Source organism: Giraffa tippelskirchi, chromosome 7, assembly GCF_054371585.1.
Source record: "Giraffa tippelskirchi isolate mGirTip1 chromosome 7, T2T-mGirTip1v1.2.pri, whole genome shotgun sequence".
Classification (NCBI taxonomy): domain Eukaryota; kingdom Metazoa; phylum Chordata; class Mammalia; order Artiodactyla; family Giraffidae; genus Giraffa; species Giraffa tippelskirchi.
The window spans coordinates 42,485,736-42,510,184 of NC_137281.1; the positions used below are offsets into that span (position 1 = coordinate 42,485,736).

Consider the following 24,449-nt stretch of genomic DNA (forward strand, 5'->3'; position numbering starts at 1 on the left):
TCTGGAGTTGCCTGGTGGTACAGTGGATAGGAATCCTCCTGCCAATGCAGGGGACATGGGTTTGATCCCTGGTCCGGGAAGATTTCACGTGCTTTGGAGCAACTAAGTCCATGTGCCACAACCACAGAGCTTGGACTCCAGAGCCCATGAGCTGCGACAACTGGGCCTGTGAGCCCTAGAGCCCATGCTCTGCAACAAGAGAGCCCACAGCAGAGAGAAGCCCTCGCACCACAGTGAAAGCCTGTGCAAAGCAAGGAAGACCCAGCAGAGCCAAAAAAAAAAAAAAAGCATTCTGGATTGTGTTGCTTAATAAATTATATTTGGTAAGCAATTGATCAAGGCAAGGTGGCTCAGATGGTAAAGCATCTGCCTGCAATGCAGGAGACCTGGGTTCAGTCCCTGGGTTGAGAAGATCCCCTGGAGAAGGAAATGGCAACCCACTCCAGTACTCTTGCCTGGAAAATCCCATGGACAGAGGAGCCTGGTAGGCTACAGTCCATGGGGTTGCAAAGAGTCAGACACGACTGAGCGACTTCACTTTCTTGATCAAGGCAATATAAATATATTATAATAAATACCAACAAACAGGATAAAATTTGATTGGAAATGTATTTCTTAATGAGATAAGTATAGTTTTCTAAAAATTAGGTCATGAGCATTACTTAGTGCTAGCATCCAATTGCAATTCCATTCTTTTTTTTCAACTTTATGGAGGGATAACTGACAAATAAAAATTGTATATTAAGTGTACAATATGATGATTTGTTTTATCTGTGCATTGTGAAAGGATTACCACAATCAAGCTAATTAACACTTTGTGTCTGTGTGTGATGAGAGCACTCAAGATCTACACTCAGAACTTTCAAGTGTATAGTATATTGTTATTAACGTCAGTCACTGTGCTGTACATTTCTAGAACGTATTCATCTTATAACTGAGAGTTTATACCTTTTCATCAACATTGTCCCATTTCCCCCATCCCTCAGCCCCTGACAACCACCATTCTACTTTCTGCTTCTATGAGTTCAACTTTTTTAGATTCTACATTTAAATAAGATAACACAGCATTTTCCATATCTAGCTTATTTCATTTAGAATTATATCCTCAAGGCTCATCTATGCTGTCACAGATGGCAAGATTTCATTCCTTTACATAGTCGAATAGTATTCCTGTGTATGTGTGTGTATCTCATGTTTTCTTTATCCATTCAACCACGAGCAGACACTCAGGTAGATTGTCTCCACGTGTTGGCTATTGTGAATAATGCTATGATGAACTTGAGGGTGCAGATAGCTCTTTGATATACTGATTTCATTTCCTTCAGATATATGCCTAGAAGTGGGGTTTCTTTCTAGATCATATGGTAGTTTTATTTTTAATTGTTTTGGCCATGCTTCTCAGCTGGTGGGATCTTAGTTTCCTAACCATGGATTGAACCCAGGCCACGGCAGTGAAGGCACAGAGCCCTAACCACAGGACCATCTGGAAATTCCCTGCTTTAAATATTTAAAATTAAATCTCTATCCTATTTTCTAAAATGGCTGTACCAATAGCAATTTTATTCTTATTTTTTTCATTATTATACATCTAAGCACTGAAAAGAGCTCCCCTCATAGCTCAGTTGGTAAAGAATCTGCCTGTAATGCAGGAGATCATGGTTTAATTCCCGGGTCAGGAAGATCCACTGGAGAAGGGATAGGCTACCCAATTCAGTATTCTTGGGCTTCCCTTGTGGTTCAGCTGGTAAAGAATCTGCCTACAACGTGGGAGACCTGGGTTCAATCCCTGGGTTGGAAAGATCCCCTGGAGAAGCAGAAGATGTTAAGAAGAGGTGGCAAGAATACACAGAAGAACTATACAAAAAAGATCTTCATGACCCAGATAATCACAATGGTGTGATCACCCACCTAGAGCCAGACATCCTGGAATGCAAAGTCAAGTGGGCCTTAGGAAGTACGTCAAGGAGTACGTCAAGTACTGTACGTCAAGTACTGTCAAGTACGTCAAGGCTGTATATTGTCACCCTGCTTGTTTAACTTCTATGCAGAGTACATCAGTGAAATGCTGGGCTGGATGAAGCACAAGCTGGAGTCAAGATTGCCGGGAGAAATATCAATAACCTCAGATATGCAGATGACACCACCATTATGGCAGAAAGCGAAGAAGAACTAAAGAATGTCTTGATGAAAGTGAAAGAGGAGAGTGAAAAAGTTGGCTTAAAACTCAACATTCGGAAATCTAAGATCATGGCATCCGGTCCCATCACTTCATGGCAAATAGATGGGGAAACAATGGAAACAATGAGAGACTGTATTTTTTTGAGCTCTAAAATCATGGCAGATTGTGACTGCAGCCATGAAATTAAAAGACACTTGCTCCTTGGAAGAAAAGTTATGACCAACCTAGACAGCATATTAAAAAGCAGAGACATTATTTTGCCAACAAAAGTCCACCTAGTCAAAGCTATGGTTTTTCCAGTAGTCATGTATGGATGTGAGAGTTGGACTATAAAGAAAGCTGAGTGCCAAAGAATTGATACTTTTGAAGTGTGGTGTTGGAGAAGACTCTTGAGAGTCCCTTGGACTGCAAGGAGATCCAACCAGTCAATCCTAAAGGAAATCAGTTCTGAATATTCATTGGGAGGACTGATGCTGAAGCTGAAACTCTTAATACTTTGGCCATCTGATGTGAAGAACTGACTCATTGGAAAAGATCTTGTTGCTGGGCAAGATTGAAGGCAGGAGGAGAAGGGGACGACGGAGGATGAGATGGTTAGATGGCATCACCGACTCAATGGACATGAGTTTGAGTAGCTCTGGGAGTTGGTGAAGGACAGGGAAGCCTGGCATGCTGCAGTCCGTGGGGTCACAAAGAGTCAGACACGACTGGGCGACTGAACTGAACTGAACTGAACTGAACTGAAGCACTGAAAAACCTTTTCCGCAGAAAGAAGTTAATGGGCATGGAAGGAATTTTGCAAAGTCAGTGTTACTCAGTTCTTTAAAGTCCTTTTGACTCATCTGCCAAAATCATGTAATAACACAACTAGGATGGTTAATGTTAAAAAGTGTTGGTGAGGATGTGGAGAAATTGGAACACTTGTGCACTGTTGATGGGAAATAAAGTATAAAATGCAACTACTGTGGAAAACGGCATAGAAATTCCTCATAAAATTAAAAATTGAACTATAAAACCATGTGACCCAGTACTTCCATTTCTGGATGCATACCCAAAAGTATTGAAAGCAGGGTCTCAAAGAGATATTTGTGCACCCACGTTCCATAGCATTCACAATAACGGAAAAGGAAGAAGTAACCTAAATTTCCACCAATAAATGAAGGGGTAAGCAAAACGTGGTATTTGTATATATATGGAATGGTATTCAGCTTTAAAAAGTAAGGAAATTCTGACACATGCTATAACATGGATCAACGTTGAGGACGTTATGCTAAGTGAAATAAGCCAGCCACTAGAGGACTAATACTGTATGATTTCACTTAACGTGAGGCAACTAGAGTACTCAAGATCACGGAGACAGAAAGTAGAATAGTGGTTGTCAGGGGCTGGGAGAGTGGGCTGCGGAGTGAGTGCTTAATGTACACAAATTTTCAGTTTTACAAGGTGAAGAAAGTTCTGGAGATGGATGATGGTGATGGAAGCACAGCAATATGAATGTACTTAATGCCACCGAACTATAGCCTTAAAAATGGCTAGGATGGTAATCACATGTATATTTTACCAAGTTTTTTTTTTTAATTTAAAATCACATAATAGGTTATTATGAAAAAGTATTTTTCTTATTCTCTCACTGGATTAGGTCCTCAGTTTTGTGGGATTTTCCTCTTTTGTAAAAGGATTTCTTACTGCGTGCTTAGACCCTGTCACCTCCTCAGTTCCTGGAACATATATCAAAAAGGCTTTACCAAAACTCATCAAATGAGAACTAATTTAACCTGGTTCTCCTTCACTTGGAGACAAATTGTGTAACCCAATATGCTCAGAAACAATTGGGAAAATGGCAGTGTTGGTAATTTAAACACAGCCTTGCTAATATTTTTCTTGAAAAATAAAAAGACTTTTATCTTCTATGTTAAATATATTTTCATGAAAAGCTGGAAGATGCTGATTGAGCTCATTTAATTTCTAGACACTCTTCACCATTTACTGTAATTGGCCAAATCAGTCCTTATTGTCAAAACAATCAGCGAAATCACACTTCATTTCTGTCAAAACTTTCCTACCCTGTTCATCTGTAAATCCTTGAGAACAATCAACAGGAGCCCAAATTGCTTGTGTCAAAACAGTGTTTCACTCTTAACAGAAATCTGAACAAGACGAGGAAGCCAAGGGCATAGGATGGATTTAACGTGCTTTGGTTTAAGAGGCTTCAAAGGTGTTCTATTTCAAATAAGATACCCTGACTGTCCCTGCCACCCACACCCCAGGCTTTCCAGTGCCAGGGCCAGGCCCCATTGTAATTCTGGAGGCTGGGGAGTGGGCCTTTCCTTTGTAAAGTGGGCTTTAGGGCTTTAGAGCAGCCGTGAGGGAAAGGAGGAGAAGGAAGGCCCAAGGGAGAGGGAACTGGGCATCCTTGTTCTCTAGAGTGTCCCTCCCTCACTTTGTCGGTCCAGGAGGTGGAGACCACTCAGAGGATGTGCACTTACACGAACTCACCCCCAAACCTGCTGTTTACCGATCTTCATCACTGTAGTCAATGACTCCGAGTCCACCAGTTGCTCAGCCAAGAACCTGGGGAACATGCACTCCCCACACCCTTTACCCACCCATCAAGTTCTGCCACCTTACTTCCAAAATATATCCCAGGGACTTCCTTGGTGGTGTTAGGGGAAACACACTGACTGAAATCATCCACCCTTGCCAGGCAACATAGTAACCATCTGCATGAGTTATTTTTTGACAGGAGATCCTAGTAAGGAACATGGAACTAATAAGCCACCACCAACCAGGATAGTTCAGGAAAGGTCAAAAGGAGACACCGTGTGTCCTACCACCTCTCAGAATCCTCTTGCTGGCATCCATTTTGGCTAAGCAATGCATGAGCCACCAGGAAGGACCCTGAGTCAGAAAGACTGGCCAAAGTCAGAATGACTGGCCAAAGACAGAAACTAATCCCATCACCATAAAACCTGAGACTGCTGGCCACATTGCAGAGTAGTCCTCCTGGGTTCCCTTACCCTGCTCCTCTCTGCCCGGGTGCCCCATTCCAATAAAGTCTCTCGCTTTGTCAACACGTGTGTCTCCTTAGAGACATTTCTGAGTGTTAGACAAGAGTCCCCTTTTGGGACCTGGAAGGAGTCCCCTTTCCTGCAATAGTGGTCCATTGGTTACGACTCCACACTTCCAATGCAGGGGTTATGGGTTCCATCCTGGGTCAAGGAACTAAGATCCTAGATGCCAGCATGGCAGAAAAAAAAAAGGTGAAGATCTGTTTTACATCCTTAAGTGCCTAGAACAGTGCCTGGCACATGTCAAGAGCTCAAGATGTGTACTGAGCATGAATGAAGCTTCATGGTTGCCAACAACATGAAAGTATCTAATGCCACTGAATTGTACACTTAAAAATGGCAAAGGGTGATATTTGTGTTATGTTTATTTTTGTCGTTGTTCAGTTGCTCAGTCGTGTCTGAGTCTTTGCGACATCATGGACTGCAGCATACCAGGCTTCCCTGTCTTTCACTATCTCCTGGAGCTTGCTCAAACTCATGTCCACTGAGTTGATGATGCCATCCAACCTTTTCATCCTCTGTCACCCCCTTCTTCTCCTGCCCTCAATCTTTTCCAGCATCAGGGTCTTTTCTAATGAGTCAGTTCTTCACGTCAGGTGGCCAAAGTATTGGAACTTCAGCTTCAGAATCAATCTTTCCAATAAAAATGTTTATTTTGCCTCCTGCCAGTGCAGGAGACATAAGAGACATGGGTTTGATCCCTGGGTCGGGAAGATCCCCTGGAGGAGGAGGACATGGCCACCAACTCCAGTATTTTTGCCTGGAGAATCCATGGACAGAGGAGCCTGGAGGGCTACAGTGCATAGGGTTGCAATGAATCAGAACTAACTGAAGTGACTTGGTATGCACCACAATAAAAATGCACGCTGATGTCACATAATACATATTTGATAACTTACTTAGTTACCAAAAAAAGAAAAAAGAAAAGAATGAATGAAGACAAGTCCAAGCATCCAAGGAGAGGTTATTCACTTGGAGAATGGGGAGCCTTGGCTCGCAGCTCTCTGGAGCTTATTTACAGGACACTCGCCTTTTCACTACCTTTCACTGGCATGCACATCCCCTCTGGGGAGGTTAGTGGAGCTAAGGCCTGAGAATCCCAGGAGACTTGTTGCAGAGGTTGAAATGCCTGAGAATTCTACCTCCTTCACATAGTACTTCAGGGGTGCGACCTGGACACACTGAGTTTGTTACTCTTCCAAGGACAGAGTCTCCATAGCTGATCAATACTGCATCTCAGGTAAGTTACCTGAACTTCCTGTGCTTCCCAATAAATGTCGAGAGTCAGAGAAGCTCTCTTTCAGTATCGGTGTGAGGACTGGGTGGGATAAAGTATGTAAAATGCTTAGAAGAGTACCCACCTCTGCATAGTAAGTGCTATACAAATGTGTGTTAGTCACTCAGTCGTGTCTGACTCTTTGTGACCCCATGGACTGTAGCCTGCCAAGCTCCTCTGTCCATGGAATTCTCCAGGCAAGAATACTGGATGGGTTACCATTCCCTTCTCCAGGGGATCTTTTCAATCCAGGGATTGAACTCGGGTCTTCCGCCTTGCAGCCAGATTCTCTACCATCTGAGCCACCAGGGAAGCTATTATTAATCTTTTTTTTTTATTACCCGTCCAGTTATTTTAGCTAAAAATAATCATTCATGCCCTTTCTCCCCTCCCCTCTATTTCCATTCTTCAAAATGTATATTAAATCCATTCACTTTTTCTTCTAAACATTCTCAAGTTTTGCCTTTTACAAGTCTTTAGCCTGCTCAAGTCGGACATGACTGAGCGACTTCACTTTCACTTTTCACTTTCATGCATTGGAGAAGGAAATGGCAACCCACTCCAGTGTTCTTGCCTGGAGAATCCCAGGGACGGGGGAGCCTGGTGGGCTGCCGTCTATGGGGTTGCACAGAGTCGGACACAACTGAAGTGACTTAGCAACAGCAGCAGCAGCAGCCTGCTCAAAGATAGAGTGAATTTCCCTCCATTTCCGTGTGGACTTCTAGCACCATTTACTGAATACCTCATTGTTTCCCTGTTGATCTACTTGGGCAGCACTGTCATTCATCAAGTTTCTATGACCGTGAAGGTCTGTTTCCGGACTCTGTTCTATTGGCCAGGCATTATTGATTTCCTTCCTCCTCATCCCTTGTGTGTAACCCATCAGCAAGTCCATCTTACATATAAAACACCTCTTGAATCCACCTTTTCTACTTATGTCATCAATTCCTAGCTGGACACTTGTGATGGCTCCCATCTGCTCCTCCTCCCCACATCCACCCTGCAGCTCCCCACCCTTGGCCATTCTTCTTATTGCAGCTCAAGAGACCTGTTCCCCTTTTAAAATGACAAAATATTTGATACATACAAAAATATAAAGGACCATGTGTGGAGGTTATGAAGCATGGTCACAAAACAACCTTGCGAGCCCATTTACTCTCTTTTAGATTCTTTTTCCATTAGAAATTGTTTTGAGGAGAGTTGACATCTTGACGATATTGACTATCCCATCAGTAGCATCATATAATTATCCTTTAAAGAAATGCGGTATAATTGACACATAACATTGTATTAGTTTTAGGTGTATGATATAAAAATTTGATATATGCATACATTGTGAAGTGATTACCACAGTAAGTTTAGTTAACATCCATCACCATATATAGTTACAAAACTCCTTTTCTTATGATGAAAGCATTTTAAGATTTACTCTCTTAGCAACTTTCAAATATACAATGTCACCTTAAAAAAATACACAACCTCAAAGTTGAGAATTATGTCTTATTTGGCAGACTTTCTGAGGACTTCAGCCCAGAAAACTGCCTTTCAGATACCTCTGAAGGACTGCCAGGATACACAAGCATTTTTGCAACAAAAACAAGGTGGTCAGAACTTCAGAAGATTACTATTAATTAAAGTAAACCAGATATCTCAAGTTATTGAATTTAGTTCTTTTCTGTGTAAGGGAGGATGCAAGAGTCTGGGCTCATTGAAATCATTCCTTTGATATGATAGGGTCAATATTCTGTTCTTTCCCATCCTGAGTCCCCTCAGGGTACACAGGTGGGGGTGGCTACAGTGGCTGATGGCTTGGTGGCTGCCACATCCTTTGTTTACTGATATGGCAGGCAACAATTTTCTTTCACAACAATATAGTATTCTTAACTCTAGTCACCATGTTGCACATTGCATTTCCAGGACTTATTTTATCTTATAATTTGTAGTCTATACCTTTTGACCTTCATCCAGTTTACCCATCCCCACCCTCTTGCCTCTGGCAACCGCTAATCTGTTCTCTGTATCTAGGAGTTTTTTGCTTGTTTGTTTTGTTTTTCTTAAGATCCCACCTATAATTAGATGATTCAGTCTCTACTGTATAGCACAGGGAACTCTGCTCAGTAATGATATGTAGATAGGAATTTGAAAAAGAATAGACACATGTATGTGTATAACTGCATCAACTCTACTGTATACCTGAAACTAACACAACATTGTTAATCAACTATACTCCAGTATAAAATTAAAAGTTTTTTAAAAAAGATCATTCAGTATCTGTCTTCTTGTGTTTGACATTTCACTTAACATAATGACCTCAAGGTCCATACATGTTCTCACAAATGGCAGGATTTCCTTCTTTTTTGTGGCTGAATAATATTCCATTATATATGAGTATCAATCACATTTTCTTTATCTATTCATCTATCGGTGGACATTTAGGTTGTTTCCATGTCTTGGCTATTGTAAACGCTGCATTGAACGCAAGGGTGCAGATATCTTTTTTGAATGATTTTATTTTCTTTGGATAAGTACCCAGAAATGGAATTGCTGGATCATAGATAGTTCTATTTTTAATTTTTTGAGGAACCTGCATACTGTTTTCCACAGTGGCTACATGAATTTACATTCTAGCAACAGTGCGCTAGGGTTCCCTTTTCTCCACATAATGATCAATACTTATCTCCTGTCTTTTCAATAACAGGCATTCTAACAGGCATGAGGTGATATCTCATTGTAGTTTTGATTTACATTTCCCTGATGATGAGTGATGTTGACCAACTTTTCATGTACTATTCTTTCCCCATTGTACACTCTTGGCTTCTCTGTCATAAATTAATTGACAGTACATGTGCAGGTTTATTTCTGGAACTTTTTTAATGATTTGTCTTTTTTCCATATTGTAGGTTTAAGAGAGAGTCTTTTAAAATGTATATTAGATCTCCTCCCTTCTCTGCTTATAACTTGATAATGACCTTTCCCCTGCCCTGAAAAGAAAGCCTGAATTCCTTACCAGGATATGCACAACCTGGCCCTGACTACTTCAATTTTGTCTTACGAAACTAGCACCCTCACGCAGAACTGGACAGTCTCATGGGCTTCTGGCCAGTCCCTCTTGTTGATTACCTTAGGGAAGTTACAATCACTGGTCAGTGTTTACCCTCTGCTACGAAGCCTTCCTACCTCCAGGTCCCACCCTCTGCCTATTTATCATTCAGCTCAAATCTCTCTCTTGCAAAGAGACTTTTTTTTTGAAAATCCTACACAGAGTCATCCAATTATGCCCTTTTACAGGCAGAGAGAGTACCCTGTTCTTTTCCCTTCCAACTCTTTATCACCTTTGACAGTTGCTTAGTTCATTTATGCATGTGCTTGTCTAATGTAAGGTTCTCCTAACAGCCTGCAACCTCCCTGAGGGACCTTGGCTCTGGTTCACCAAGGTATCTGGTGTATTGTTTAGCACATAATAGATACCCAGTAAATCCTTGTTAAAGGAAGAAAGGGAAGAAGAGAGGAAGGGAGGGAAAGACTTCCATCCCATAGATAGGAAAGAAGCAATAAAGGGCATTAGAAGTAAAAAAGGGCCAGATTTTAAAAAGGTAGTAATGGGCCTTTTTGGTTACAGCTTTTAAAAATTACATCATTAATATAATGTAGAATGCATTCTAGTTGTTGAAGATTCAAATGACACAGAAATACAAGAAGTTTAAGTTTCCTTTCACCATCCCCTCTTCAAACTTACTTCTCATCTCAAGGGTAACCACTATTTATTGCTAGTTTGGCAAATATCTTAATACATCTATACACATGTAGACTTTTCTTTTTTAAAATCATGAATAGAACCATACCTTACTAGTCCTTGTGTGAAATCTTTCTCCTTGGCAGAAACCTTCCTTGTTACTAACAATGTTATTGCATTACTACGGTCTGTTCTCATCACTTTTTACTGAGAGTCAATAAGAGGAAGTTCCAAGGAAAGAGGATGGGTATCTGTCTGATTACTCTGCTCTTATACACTGGCCTACAGGGCTGATCAAGGCTCCAGCTGATTCAGTTCCTGGTGAGAGCTCTCTGCTTGGATTGCAGACAGCTGCCTTCTCACTGTGTCCTCCTATGGCTGTTCCTGGGTGTGTGTGTTTGCACAGGGAGGCACTAGGGGGAAGATGGGTGGGTACAGGTGAGAGAGAGAGAGAAAGAGGGAGGGAGGGAGGACCCTCTGATCTCTCTTCTCATAAGGACACTAATCCTATAGGAACAGGGCCCCATCCTTATAATTTCATTTAAACTCAGTTGCCTCGTTAAAAGACCTTTCTCCAAATACACCCACAACTTCATATTGGGTGTATGGGGGTCAGGGCTTCAATATGTGAATTCAGTATATGAATTTTGGAGAGACATGAACGTTCAGCCTATAACACAGTGGAGTATTATTCAGCCTTAAAAAGGAAGGGAATTATGACACATGCTAAAACATGGATGAGCCTTGAGTGAAAACATGGATGAGTCAAATATGCCAGTCACAAAAGGATAAACATTGTATGATTCCAGTTGTTTGAAATACCTAGAGGAGTCAAAATCATAGAGGTAAAAAGTAGAAAGAGTTATGGTGATGAATGATAGTGATGGTTGCATAATAATATAAATGTATTTTTTTATCTTTTCTTTAAATTTTAAATTATTTTTTCTTCATTTACTTTTCATTGTTTGAATGTACTTTTAATGCATCTAAACTGTATACTCAAAAATGATTGAGGTGGTAAATTTTATGTGTATTTTACAAAAAATTAAAAAGCTCTCACTGAAAGCATGTAGATTCTCTTGCATTTGGAGTGCTGAAGGAATAAAAGGTTAAAGTTTTAAAAAGAAAAAAGATATTACAGATGAATTTAGAATAGTTCTAGGAAGATAGAGTCCACAATCTATACCAATTGATTCATTCATTAGTCAGAAGCTGAGATGCAAAAAATTGAGTAGAAAAGTTATAGTGGAAAGGCTCAGAGGGTGACCTAACAAATCCTTTACTGCACAGGGATTCAGAGGGGTTTTGTAAAGCTGCAGATGTTTGACAAGTTCTGGAGTCTCTATCTTGTGATAGTTGATTGGAGTCATGTCCTGACACACAAGTAAGAAAGGTGAAACCATCGGAGATATCGGGGATAGATTCTTTAACACTCTATTTGTTTGTTTTTTAAATGGATTTTAAATTGTAATAAACTATACATCAAATTTACTATTTTGATCATTTTTAGCTGTGTAGTTCTGGCCCATTTAAGGATATTCTCATTGTTGTGCAAACATCACCACCATCCGTCTCCAGAAGACTTCTCATCTTGCCAAACTGAAACTCTGTACCTATTAAATAGTAACTCACCCTCCCCCAGTTCCTAGCAACCACCATTTTACCTTCTACCTCTATGGTTTTGACTCTAGGCCCCTGGTATGAATGGACTCACAGAGTATTGGTCCTTTTGTGTCTGAATCATTTCACTCAGCATAACAAACTCAAGGTCCATTCATTTTGTAGCATACGTTAGAATCTTCTTCCTTTTTAAGAGTGGATAATATTCCACTATATGTACATACCCCATTTTGTTGATCCATTCATTACCATTTGTTAACTAGGCAACCCTCTGAGAAGCCTCAGATTTCTCTAAAGACAAACAATATGGGAAGAAACATAGCTACTCTGTGACTCAGATCAAGTGGATCAAATGGAGGAAAGGTAGCTTCCACACAAAATGTGGGTCAGAACCTCACCTTGTCTTCCTTCTTTTGCTCTTTAAATCTTTGGCTTATTCTTGTCATTCTGCTTTCATTCTCTGCCCACAGAGTGTTCAGTAATGTAAAGATGGAAATGATTACTTTTTAAAAATTATTTATTTATTGGCCTGGAGTACAAAATGGCAACCCACTCGAGTATTCTTGCCTGGAAAATTCCATGGACAGAGGAGTCTAGCAGGCTATAGTTCATGGGGTTGCAAGAGTCGGACACAACTGAGTGACTTTCACTTGGCTGTGGTGGGTCTTCATTGCTGCTTGTGGATTTTCTCTAGTTGTGGCAATCGGGGGTTACTCTTTGCTGTAATGCAGGGTTGTCCCTTTGCAGTGGCTTCTCTTCTTGCAGAGCACAGATTCTAGAGCACAAGGGCTTCAGTAGTTGCAGCACGTGGGCTCAGTAGTTGTGGTTCCCAGGCTCTAGAGCACAGGCTCAACAGTTGCGGCACACAGGCTTAGTTGCTCCGTGGCATGTGGGATCTTCTCAGACCAGGGATCAAACTCATGTTTCCTGCATTGACAGGTGGTTTCTTTACCACTGAGCCACCAGGGAAGCCCCAGAGAATTGCTTTTATGTTAACCTTTTCTCCCCCCTAGGTTTATGAGTTTGTGTGTGTGTGTGTGGTAATTTCTGGATATGATATTAGTAGCTGGTTACAAGTAGCTTGCTCAATAGCCAATACCCCCTCCCCCACAAAAAAAAGCACCTCAGTATATTTTCATGTTGCTCTGTTGGCTGGTCACTCCCCATTATTCCCCTTTCCATAGCCAGAACAAGTAAAACATCCCTTTCAGAGACAAGACCAACAGTTTTTAAATAAAAGACCTAATGACTTCTTTGAAAGTCAGTGTAACCATAGGCCTGAGCAATACCAGCCTGATTCAGTGTCTGATGTGATTCACAGAAAGGGAAAAAATGTTCAGGGTAGAACGTGCACCAAAAGTCACATTTAGGTGTCCATGACATTATTTAGGGATTTCATCCAAGCCTATTTATCTGGACGGTTTGCTGGATGGGCACTCTCATCAGGACCTCCAACAGGGCTGGTTGTCTGGGAAAAGAGCTTGCCTATTGAACAGCGGTTTTACTTACTGAAACTTGCTTTCAGACCTTTCCTTTGTTGTGTTCACCAACCCTAAAATGGTGTCATACTATATGTCATGATATTTGCCCGATCTCAATAGATTCCTTTCTTGAAAGACCTGCTTTGAACTACCTAAGTCTAGACACCAACCCTATAAGTTTCCTTTTCTTACCACCCCCTACGCTGATAGTCAAGATCATGTTCTCTATCACTGCAACAAGCAAAGTTAGCTTTGCTTGATAGCAGGTTTCCTGGTCATCTTTGGAGATGCTGACAGTCTACAAGGTAAGTACTGTTTTGTGAAACGAGTTTCAGTTTCATATATGTGCATATGTATGTGTCTGTGTTTACTGGGAGGTGATGTAAACTGTATTGCAACTGTAGGTGGTGGTAAAAATGACTGAAAGCCGTCTTCCTCTACTAGAATAAATGTTGTCTTCTCTGTCTTATCCCCCAATTTTTTGAAGAGTTTCTGGCACACAGATACTTGTCGAATGAAAGAATGAATGGAAGAACAACTATCTGGTTGAAAAAAATGAAAGACAAAGGAAATAAAAGAAAGGGAGGGAAGGGAAAGGAGTGACAGAAAGACAGGGAAAGGAAAAAGTAACGAGAAGAGGAAAGAGGAAAAGTCACAGGAAGTGGAAAAAACTGTGGACGAAGCAGTGCGCGGCCTGCGCCTCCGCGCCGGCAGGGGCGCTGTTGGCCGCTTTGCGGCCCCAGGGAGGTTCCGGTGGGCGGGGCCGCAGGCGGGCGGGGCAAGGTGGGAGCAGAGAAGCTGGAAGGAGGGGACACGCGGAAGCTGCTTGAGGGAGCCCTGGAAGCACACCGCAGCCAGGTCAGCGGCCTCCGAGGGCAGGGGGGTCTGGCCCGGCCACACTGCAGCCCAGCCCCAGCGTCCCAGTGACCTCGAGGATAGGAGCTCAAAGAGGCCCAGGTGGGGCAAATGCCTCAGAACCTCGGTTTTTTGCTCCTTGGTGGCCTCAGTTTCCCCATCTGGGAAGTGGGTAGATGGGCTGGACGCATTGCCTCGGAGAGAACTTGGAAGCTCCAGCAGTGCCTTCTTTTACACTCCTGGATGGTCCTCTTGACTTCTTGCCTTGGCGAGTCCTTACCTGGTGCAGGCTGGTGCTGTCTTGATCAGCCTTTCCTGGCCTGCTGCCTCTTTGCCTCTTTAGCAGAATTCCTCCTACTAACCTGTTGTGGCTGTCTCCATTCATTCCTTACAGTCCATGGGGTCGCAAAGAGACACGACTGAGCGACTTCACTTTATTACTGACCAGCATTTCCAAAACTGTCTCTGGCAACAAAGGATTAGATAAATAGCACAAGCTTAGAGGAAATACAAGAAAAGAGGTGTGTGTGGGGGTTCCCAAGTATCCCTGAAGACTCACTCAGACTGGCCTCTGAACCTTAGACCCAGAAAGGAAAGGCCTCAGAAATTTCTCTTTGACTAAGCCCCACTGGCCTTATTAAAAAGAGGAGGTGGAGCAGATTCTAGCATTCTTTGGAGGTTTCTGGCCTGACGTGATTCTGGAGGATTAGGTGACAAAAGCTCTAGAGGCCTGATTCTAAATTTTTGCTACTTTAGTCCTTTTCAGTGCCCCACCTCCTTGGAGCTACAGCCTTGAGGCCTAAAATCTTCCATGTTGGAATCTTCCATTCCAAGACCAGTTGTTTTGCAAGATAAATGCCTCCTGCCATAGCTCTTTTGTGATGGACAAATGAGATGTGAGGCCACCCACAGTTCAGTGTTGGCTTTCAAATACTGCCCTCAGTGTCGAGAGTGATGGAATCCCCTGCACTTACTTTTGAGTACATACCAGTAACTTCTAGGGGGAGGTGTCATTTTCAGCGTACAAGTCTTTTACCTCTTTAAATTTACTCCTGAGGATTTTATTCTTTTTGATGTTATTTTCAGTGGGATTGTATTCTTTTCTTTTCACATTGTTCATTGTTAGTATATAGAAATGCAACTTTTTTTTTTTGCAAGTTGATTTTATACCCTGAAACTTAGCTGAATTTGTTTATTAATTCTAACAGGTTTGTTGTTGTTGTTGTTGTTCAATACTTATGAGGTTTTCTGTGTTTAAGATGATGCCACCAACAAACAGATAATTTTACTTCTTCTTGTCAAATTTGTTGCCTTCTTTTCTTTTTATTGTCCAACTGCTGTGGCTAGGACTTCTTGGACTGTATTGGATAGAAGTGATGAAAGTGGGCATATTTGTCTTGTTCCTGATCTTAGAGGAAAAGTTTTCAGCCTTACGATCGAGCATGATGTTAGCTGTGGGACTTTCATTTATAGCCTTTGTTTTGTTGAGGTTGTTGTTGTTCTTCAGTCACTAAGACGTGTTTGAATCTTTGTGACCCCATGAACTGCAGAAAGCCAGGCTTCCCTGTCCTTCACTATCTCCCTGAGTTTGCTCAAACTCATGTCCATTGAGTCAGTGATGCCATCCAACCATCTCATCCTCTATCACCCCCTTCTCCTCTTGCCCTCAGTCTTTCCCAGTATCATGGTCCAGTATCATGGTCTTTTCCAGTGAGTCAGCTCTTTACATCAGGTGGCCAAAGTATTGGAGCTTCAGCTTCAGCATCAGTCCCTCCAATGGATATTCAGGGTTGATTTCTTTTCGGATTGACTGGTTTGCTTTCTTTTGCTGCCCAAGAGACTCTCAAGAGTCTTCTCTAGCACCACAGTTCAAAAGCATCAGTTCTTTGGTGCTCAGCCTTCTTTACGGTCTACCTCTCACATCTGTACATGACTACCAGAAAAGCCATAGCTTTGACTGTATGGGCCATTGTCAGCAAAGATTGAGGTAGTTTTCTTCTATTTCTATTTTGTGGGTTTTTTTTTTTTTTTATCATGAAAGTGTGTTGAATTTTGTCAAATGCTTCTTGTATCAGTTGAAATGATCATGTGGATTTTTCCTTCATTCTGTTAATCTGGTGTAATGTTTTCCTATGTTGAACCATCCTTGTATTGAAGGAATGAATCCCACTTGGCTATGGTGTATAATTCTTTTAATGTGCTGCTGAATTCTGCTTGTTCATATTCTGTTGAGGAGTTTTGCATCAATATTCATAAAGGACATTGGTCTGTAGTTTTTCTTTTTCCCTTGTAGTGTCTTTGTTTGACTTTGGTACTAGGGTAACGCTGGTCTTATAGAGTGAATGAGGAGAAATTTGGTGGAATTCACCAGTGAAGCTATCTGGTCACAGGTTGTTCTTTGAGGAGGTTTTAAATTACTGATTCAGTCTCCTTACTGTTTAGTTACAGATCAATTCAGATTTCTTTGTTCATGATTCAGTCTTGGTAGGTTATATGTTTCCAGGAGTTAACCCCTTAGGTTATCGAGTTTGTGGTGTATAATTATCCATAGTACTCATAAATTTTCTGTTTGTATGAAACTAGTAGCAGTGTCCCTTTCATACTTGATTTTAGGTTTTTTGTGTATTATCTCTCTTTTTTTTAAATCCAGCTATGGGTTTGTCAGATTTGTTGAACTTTTTGAGGAACCAACTCTTGGTTTCATTGACTTTTCAAGCCTTTATTTTATTTATCTCTGATCTATTCTTTATTATTTCCTTCATTTTGCTAGCTTCGGGTTACTTGCTCCTCTTTTTCTAGTTCCTTAGTTGTAAAGTTTGGTTGTTGATTTAAAATCTCTTAAAATGCATTTACAGCTATAATTTTTTCTCTTAGCACCATACTGTATCTCAAAAGTTTTGGTAGGTTATATTTTCATTTGTCTCAAGATATTTTCTATTTTTCTTTGTGATTCCTGCTTTGACCTCTGGTTGTTTAGAAGTGTGTGTATTTCCACATGTTTGTGGATTTTCCAGTTTTCCTTCTGTCATTGATGTTTTATTCCATTGTTATCAGAAAAGATAATTAGTATGATATCAATCAATGTCTTTAAATTTTTAAGACTTATTTTGTGGTCTAATATGGTTTGTCCTTGAGACTGTTCAATGTGCACTTGAAAAATGTGTGTTCTGCTGCTGCTGGTTGGAATTTTCTGTAATGGTTGATTTCTCTTAAGCTTTCTTAAATCTTTAAGTTTCCTCAATTTTTTAAAAAGTATTTTGTTATTGTTGAAGCAGATCCTCTGTCCTCTAGAGTTTCCTACAGCCTAGATTGTGCCAGTTGCATCCTGTGGTGTCATTTAGCCTGTCTTTCTGCCTCTTGTATTTCCTGTATGTTGCATGCAAGTCTAGAGGTGTGACATGATTTGGGTTCTTTTTGGCACTATAATTCCATAGGTAATGTTCACTTTTGAGAAGTACTTAATGCCTAGTGGTCTTTCTGTTTGTATTGTTAGCAACTATTTATCTTTGTCTAGGTCCATTAATTCATTGACTGTTGTAAGATGTTGATAACCAATTGTATTATTCTCTCATTTATTAACTGTACTAATTCTGTAATACCCCTTATAAGCTGTTTGTTTATTCTGAGATACAGTTCCAATTGGAGAGAAAAATCATTTATCTTAGTAGTAGCTTTTAAGAGGAAAATACACAACATTAAATTTACGTATTAGTTGTAAGAAAGATCCCTAATTCCAGATATAAAAAAGAAAAATTGGGGACTTCCCTGGTGGCCCAGTGGTTAGGAATCCACCTGCCAATCCATAGGACATGAGTTTGATCCCTGGTGCAGGAAGATCCCACATACCATGAAGCAGCTAAGCCTGTGCACCGCAACTACTGAGCCCTACTCTAGAGCCGAGGAGCTACAGCGACTGAGCCTGTGTGCCTAGAACGCATGCTCCACAACAAGACAAGCAACTGCAATGAAAAGCCCGCTCACGCAATGAAGAGTAGCCCCCACTCACTGCGATTGGAGAAAGCCCATGTGCAGCAATAAAGACTCAGTGCTGCCAAAAAGAAAGAAATAAAATTTTTGAAAAAGGAAAATCATAAGTCTTACATTTGAAGAAAGAAAGTAGTGATGGTGATAATTGACCTTAAATAGTCAATAAGACAGATAAATAATCAAAGACTATTTCAGCTGTGGGGTTCCCAGGTGACGCTAGTGATAAAGAACCGGCCTGTCTGCCAGTGCAGGAGACATTAGAAACGCAGGTTTGATCCTTGGGTAGGAAAGATCCCCTGGAGGAGGGCATGGCAACCAACTCCAGTATTCTTAACTGGAGAGCCCCGTGGAGAGAGGAGCCTGGTGGGCTTACAGTTCATAGAGTCTCAAAGAGTAGGACACGACTGAAGCAACTTAGCACGTACGTTTCAGCTGTTAAGGATGGGATGGGTCTGATATGTTTTAGAAAGGCCCACTAGAAAAAGCTTAAAATGAAAAATTTTGGCACTGTGTGTGTGTGTGTGTGAACCATCTTGTACCCCAATAATACTGGATAATGAAATGCTACCATATGGGAATCACCTTTCCTAGCTGGAATCCCTAATCGTTTGAAACAAGATAGAATAAAAACGCATAAGTAAAAATTTCCTTAAGTCTATCAGCTTGACTTGCTTGAAGTTTCTAAATTATCTCAGAATGTAGGTTTGGCAGAGAATACTTCTGTGTATCTAGAGAGTGTTTGCTTTAATATCTTGTATTTTGTTCTTTCCTTTGTCATATATTTTCTTTCATCATTTCAATAGAATACATTAATTTCCTAGCCCTTGGGGAGGTGAAAGGTATAAATTGTTTCTTGCTATGGAATTGATTGAGGGGCTTCCTAGCTGGTGCCGTGATGCAGGTTCGATCCCTGGGTGGGGAAGATCCCCTGGAGGGGGAAATGGCAACCCTCTTCAGTATTCTTGCCTCGGTGATCCCATGGACAGAGGAGCCTGGCGGGCTATAGTCCATGGGATCCCAGAGAGTCAGACATGACTGAGCAACTGAAAACACACAGACATGGGATTGCTTGGTGACCATTAAGCCCCAGCATCTCTGTGGAGTCGCTTAGCAATGCTTCTCATCTTGCTGACAGTTTTGTTAGTCAGATTTCCCTGTGATCATATGCTGATGACTAGGCAGTAGCTGAGGGAATAGGCTATGTTGTGGTTTTACGTGGCATTGGTGTTGTTCAGTCGTTCAGTCACATTCAGTCCTTTGCGACCCCATGGACTGCAGCTTGCCAGGCTCCTCTGTCCATGGGATTCTCCAGGCAGGAATACTGCAGTGGGTTGCCATTTCCTTTTCCAGGGGATCTTCGTGACCCAGGGATCGAACCCACGCCTCTTGTGTCTCCTGCATTGGCAGGCAGATTCTTTACCACTGAGCCACCTGGGAAGCCCTTATTTAATAATAATGGTTCATTAGTTTATGACAGATGTGCCATACTAGTGTAAGATGCTAGTAACAGGAGAAACTAGGTATGAGTTATATGGGAGCTATCTTGTATAGGTACCCTCTTTACAGTTTTTCTGAAAATCTACAACTATTCTAAAAATGTGAAGTTTATTTTAAAAAGGTGTGTGTATGTGTGATATCAGATGTTGATGAGTGACATGAAGAAAAATAAAACCAAGTCAGAGGGGCAGGGAGAACGGATAATGGGGAAGGTGAGGGAGGGCCCTGCAGAGAAGGTGACAGTCGGACAGAGCTCTGGATGGGAGCGAGGGAGCTGCCCGCATGGGTTTCGGGGATGTGTGTTCAAGACGGGGGAAGCAGCAAGGGACGAGGCCCTGCGCCAGAGAACAAGTAGGAGGCACGCTGGCTGCCGTAGGGGGAGCCTGTGGAGAACAGGTCAGACAGGCGGTGGACGCAAGTTGGGGAGGGGGCTGGGCCTCAGGAACCTTCTAAGTCCTGGTCAGGACTGTGGCATCGACTGTGGGCCAGATGCAGGCCAAGTCGTGGACCTGGCCTTCTTCCCCATGCCAGAGATCCCACATCACCGTGGCCTGCCTTTCGCAGACTTTGAAAGCTACCACTTGAGGGCATTGTTAGGCTTTAGAGCAGGGGTTGGAAAACTACAGCTTTAGGGCCAAATCCTATCACGCCCGTTTTTGTACAAAATTCTACGGAGTAAGGCCATATCTTTTCCCTCTCTCCCATCAGCAAAGTTGTTCCATACATTTGAAGTACAGTTTGTAAGTGTTTTGGCACATTCGGTACTCTATCCCGGATCCTCTTGACTTCCTAAATGCAAAATTTGCATATGTTAAGGTTCACTCTTTATGCTGTATTCAGTGGGTTTTGACAAATGCATTAATGTCATGTATCTTGCAGAAAAATTTCACTGCCTGGAAAAAAAACTCTGTGCTTCACCTACTCAACTCCTTTCCTTCCTGTCAGACCCCTGGCAACCTCCGATCCTTTCCCCATCTCTACAGTTTTGCCTTTTCCAAAAGGTCTTAATAATTGGAGTTGCACAGTTTGCATCCCGTTTAGATTGGCTTCTTTGACTTAGCAATATGCATTTAAGATTCTTCCAAGTCTTTTTACGGCTTGATAGCTGATTTCTCTATTGCTTAAAAATATCTGTATGAACGTACCACAGTTTGTTTATTCACCTATTGAAGGGCCTCTTGGTGGCATCCAGTTTGGGGGCAATTATGAATAAAGCTGCTATAAACATTTGTGTGGATGTTTTTATGTGGACATGCATTTTCAAATCAGTTGGGTGTGGTTGCTAACTTGCATGATAACACCGTTCAGCTGTACACTGACCCTGCTTTTTAGTGTCATGGAAGGAACCAATGACTTGTTGGGCCTTTTAACAGTGCCCTGTTACTAGGTACTCTTTTCTATTTCTAGCAGCTTGATTGAAATTTCTCTGGAGGAGTGTTAAAATTCAGATTGTTTTCAGTGAAATTTGAAATTATGATGGAACTTCCAAGAGTAGATTCTTAAAAATCTTTTTAATTTTAAAATTTATTCCCAGTGGGTCCTATGCTGAGCGCTTAATAGATCAGCTGTCTAATAAGTTGAGTAATTGAGATACAACAGTAAAAAGTTAAAAATAATTGTACTAGCATTTCTAGGGGCTTTGGGAGTGACACACACTTTTAATTTGAAATGGGGAGGGAAGTGTTTTGACAGACTGTCTCTTCATAGATGCATAAGGTGCTCTCTGTGTAAAGACATCAGAATCTACATGATTTCTGACTGGCACTAAAACCTGAAACGCATTAAAACCTATTGATGTTAAAGAAGGAAAAAAAATGAAGCAATAAAGAGGCTTGGATTTTTCCTGCTTTATTGATGTACAATTATTGATGTATCATATTGTTGTATAATACTATACTACACATATTTAAAATGTACAATTTGAGTTTTGGCATACGGATGTCAGACCGGCATGATGAAGATAATGAACACACCTATTACTTTCCAAAGTTGCCTCATTCCTCCTTGTATTCCCCCTTCTCTGTGTACCAACTGATCTATCACTTTTATTATTATAGATTAGTTTGGATTTTATATAAATTTATATATTATTCTATATAATTTATGTAAATTATTTAAATGGAATTGTACAGAATGTAGTAGTTTCCCCTTATCTGCAGTTTTCCTTTCTGTGGCTTCAGCTACCTGTAGTCAATCACAGTTCAAAAGTATTAAATGGAAATATTTCTGGAAAATTCCAGAAATAAACCATGCATAAATTTTAAATTATGTGCCATTCTTAGTAGTGTGATGAAATCTCTCACTGTCACACTCTGTGTTCCCTGGGATCCCCAACCGTCAATATCTTGCACCTCCATTAGCCAGAATCAACAGAAGCAGATTATTCTCATTTTTACTTATCAGAAGGTCAGGGGTAGCCTGATGCTATATTACAAGACCTACATCATCCACCTCACTTTATCTCATCATGCAGATATTTTATCATCTCACGTTATCACAAGAAGGGGAATACAGTACAATAAGATATTTCAAGAAAAAGGTCACATTCACATAGTTTTCATTGCAGTGTGTTATAATTAATCTGTATTATTACTATTGTTAATCTCTGTGTCTAATTGATGAATTAAACATAGATATGTATATATAGGAAAAACATGGTATATATAGGGGTTGGTGCTATCTGAGGTTTCAGGCATCCACAGGGGGTCTTGGAATGTATCCCTTGTAGATAAGAGCAGACTACTGTATATTTTTTTGGAGCAAAAGTTTCTGATTTCATTCAGCATAATTATTTTGAGAGTCTTCCATGTCGGGTAGATCAGTACTTTCTTTTTTTAAAAAATATTTATTTATTTGTCTGCGTCAGGTCTTAGTTGCATCATGCGGGATCTTTCATTGTAGTGTGCAGACTTTCCGGTTGTGGCACGTAGGCTCCGGAGTACACCGACTCAGTGGGTGCAGCACGTGGGCTCTCTACTTGTGGTGCGTGGTAGTACTTAGTTTCTTTGTTGCTGGGTAGTTTTCTATTTTACGGTGCTGTGGCCTGAATTGTATCCCCTATAATTCATATGTTGAAACCTTAACCTCCAACGTGACTGTATTGTGAGACAGACAGGGCTTTTAGGAAGTGATTAAAGGTTAAATGAGATCAAAGGGATGGGGTCCTAATCCAGTAGGATTGGTGGCCTTATAAGAAGAGGAACAGAGAGAGAGACATATCTCTCCATGTCCGTGCACCCGGGAAGGCTGTGTGAAGACACAGCGAGAAGGTGACCGTCTGCGAGCCAGGAAGAGAGGCTCACCAGAACTCAACTGTGCGTACATCCTCATCCCGGACTTGGAACTTCCAGAACTTTGATAAAAGAAGTTTCTGTTGTTTTAGCTACCCAGATTATGGTATTTTGTTATGACAGCCTAAGCAGTCTAGGACATATGGATATACTACAATTTGTTTTTTTCATTCACATGGATAGTTGATGGACATTTCCAGGTTTTGGCTGTTACAAATATAGCTGCTGAGAACAGTTGTGTGTAAGTCTTTGTGTGGACATGTGCTTTCATTTTTATTGGTTAAAGATTTAGGTGTGGACTGGCCTGGGTATATGTTTTACTTTTTAAGAAACTGCCAAATCATTTTCTGAGGTGATTGTACCATTTTACATTCCCACCAGCAGCAAATGAGAGTTCTCATTTCTCCACATCAGTCTTGAGGTTTGAAGTTTGACTTGCTCTTGCTTAGGTGGTCCACCCAGATGTGTGGAAGAAGACTCTTCACCGGCTGTAACATGGGCAGGAGAGGCGTCCTCAGCACTGTGCAGTCTTTCTCCCTCATACTCCTTATGTTTTTAAATGAGAAACTTTTCTGGTATGTGAATTTAGTTCCCACAAAAATATAGGATGACTTATTAATGATATCTTTATTCCTTTTACTCATCCTTCTTTCATTACTTTTTGTAACTTTTTTACTCGCACACTTCCTGGGTTAACCTTCGAGTTTCTGGTCTGTGAGGTATTAAAAGGAACATGGTTTTTGAGTCAGACACACATGGATTTGGATTTGGGCTTTATAGCTGAGCTGTGCAGCAAGTTGTATAACCGGAGCTTCAGTTTCCTCATGTGGTTTTTTTTTAAACCCAGCCCCCTGGCAGTGAGAGCACCCATTCCTAACCACTGGATAGCCAGGGAATTCCTTCCTCATCTGTTTTTAAAAAGTGTGTGTGGGAAGGTTGATATTACCCAGATTGTATGGTTGCGGTAAGGCTTAGATATAATGCATTGAAAACATTTTCTGGGAACATCTGGGAAACTGTATTCACTTCCTTGGATGTATTTTTAAGTTCCATTTTCTATTTGATAGTGGTTAATTTGCTACTCATGAAGTGAGCAGGAGAGGACCTGAAGTTTAATGGGTGCCACCAGTTAGACGGAGACCATGGAGAACGTGGCAAAACACAGTGGTGTTGCCACGGCTCAGGGTGACCTTCCAGCATTTAATAATGCTCAAGCCTTCCTTTGGCCATTTGCGTTATAGGGGGAATGTACTTCATGTGCATATTTATGTACTCCCACGAAGGCACAATTCTTGCCTGAGTGTAAATCTACACTCATGGAGGGATGTTTCTCAGGCCTCTGGGATCCTTGCCTATGTGTGTGCCTGCCTTTCTCAGTGCTTGAGCCCCGGCCTTTTGGCCTGTGAAATCCTTTGTCCAGCTGGCCAAGTTGCATGAGGAGAGTGTGAAGCCTTCCCTCCCGT

The 24,449-nt window shown here is 41.3% G+C and overlaps 1 protein-coding gene across 1 annotated transcript in view; it reads left to right on the forward strand.

Annotated features, from left to right (window-relative positions):
- The first annotated feature begins 14,124 nt into the window (after positions 1-14,124).
- Positions 14,125-24,449, forward strand: part of ZNF423 (zinc finger protein 423) — a 469,528-nt gene continuing 459,203 nt past the window's right edge. The window contains exon 1 of the mRNA XM_081517250.1: positions 14,125-14,215. The gene's annotated coding sequence lies outside the window, so the exon portion shown is untranslated. The remainder of the gene's footprint in view (positions 14,216-24,449) is intronic.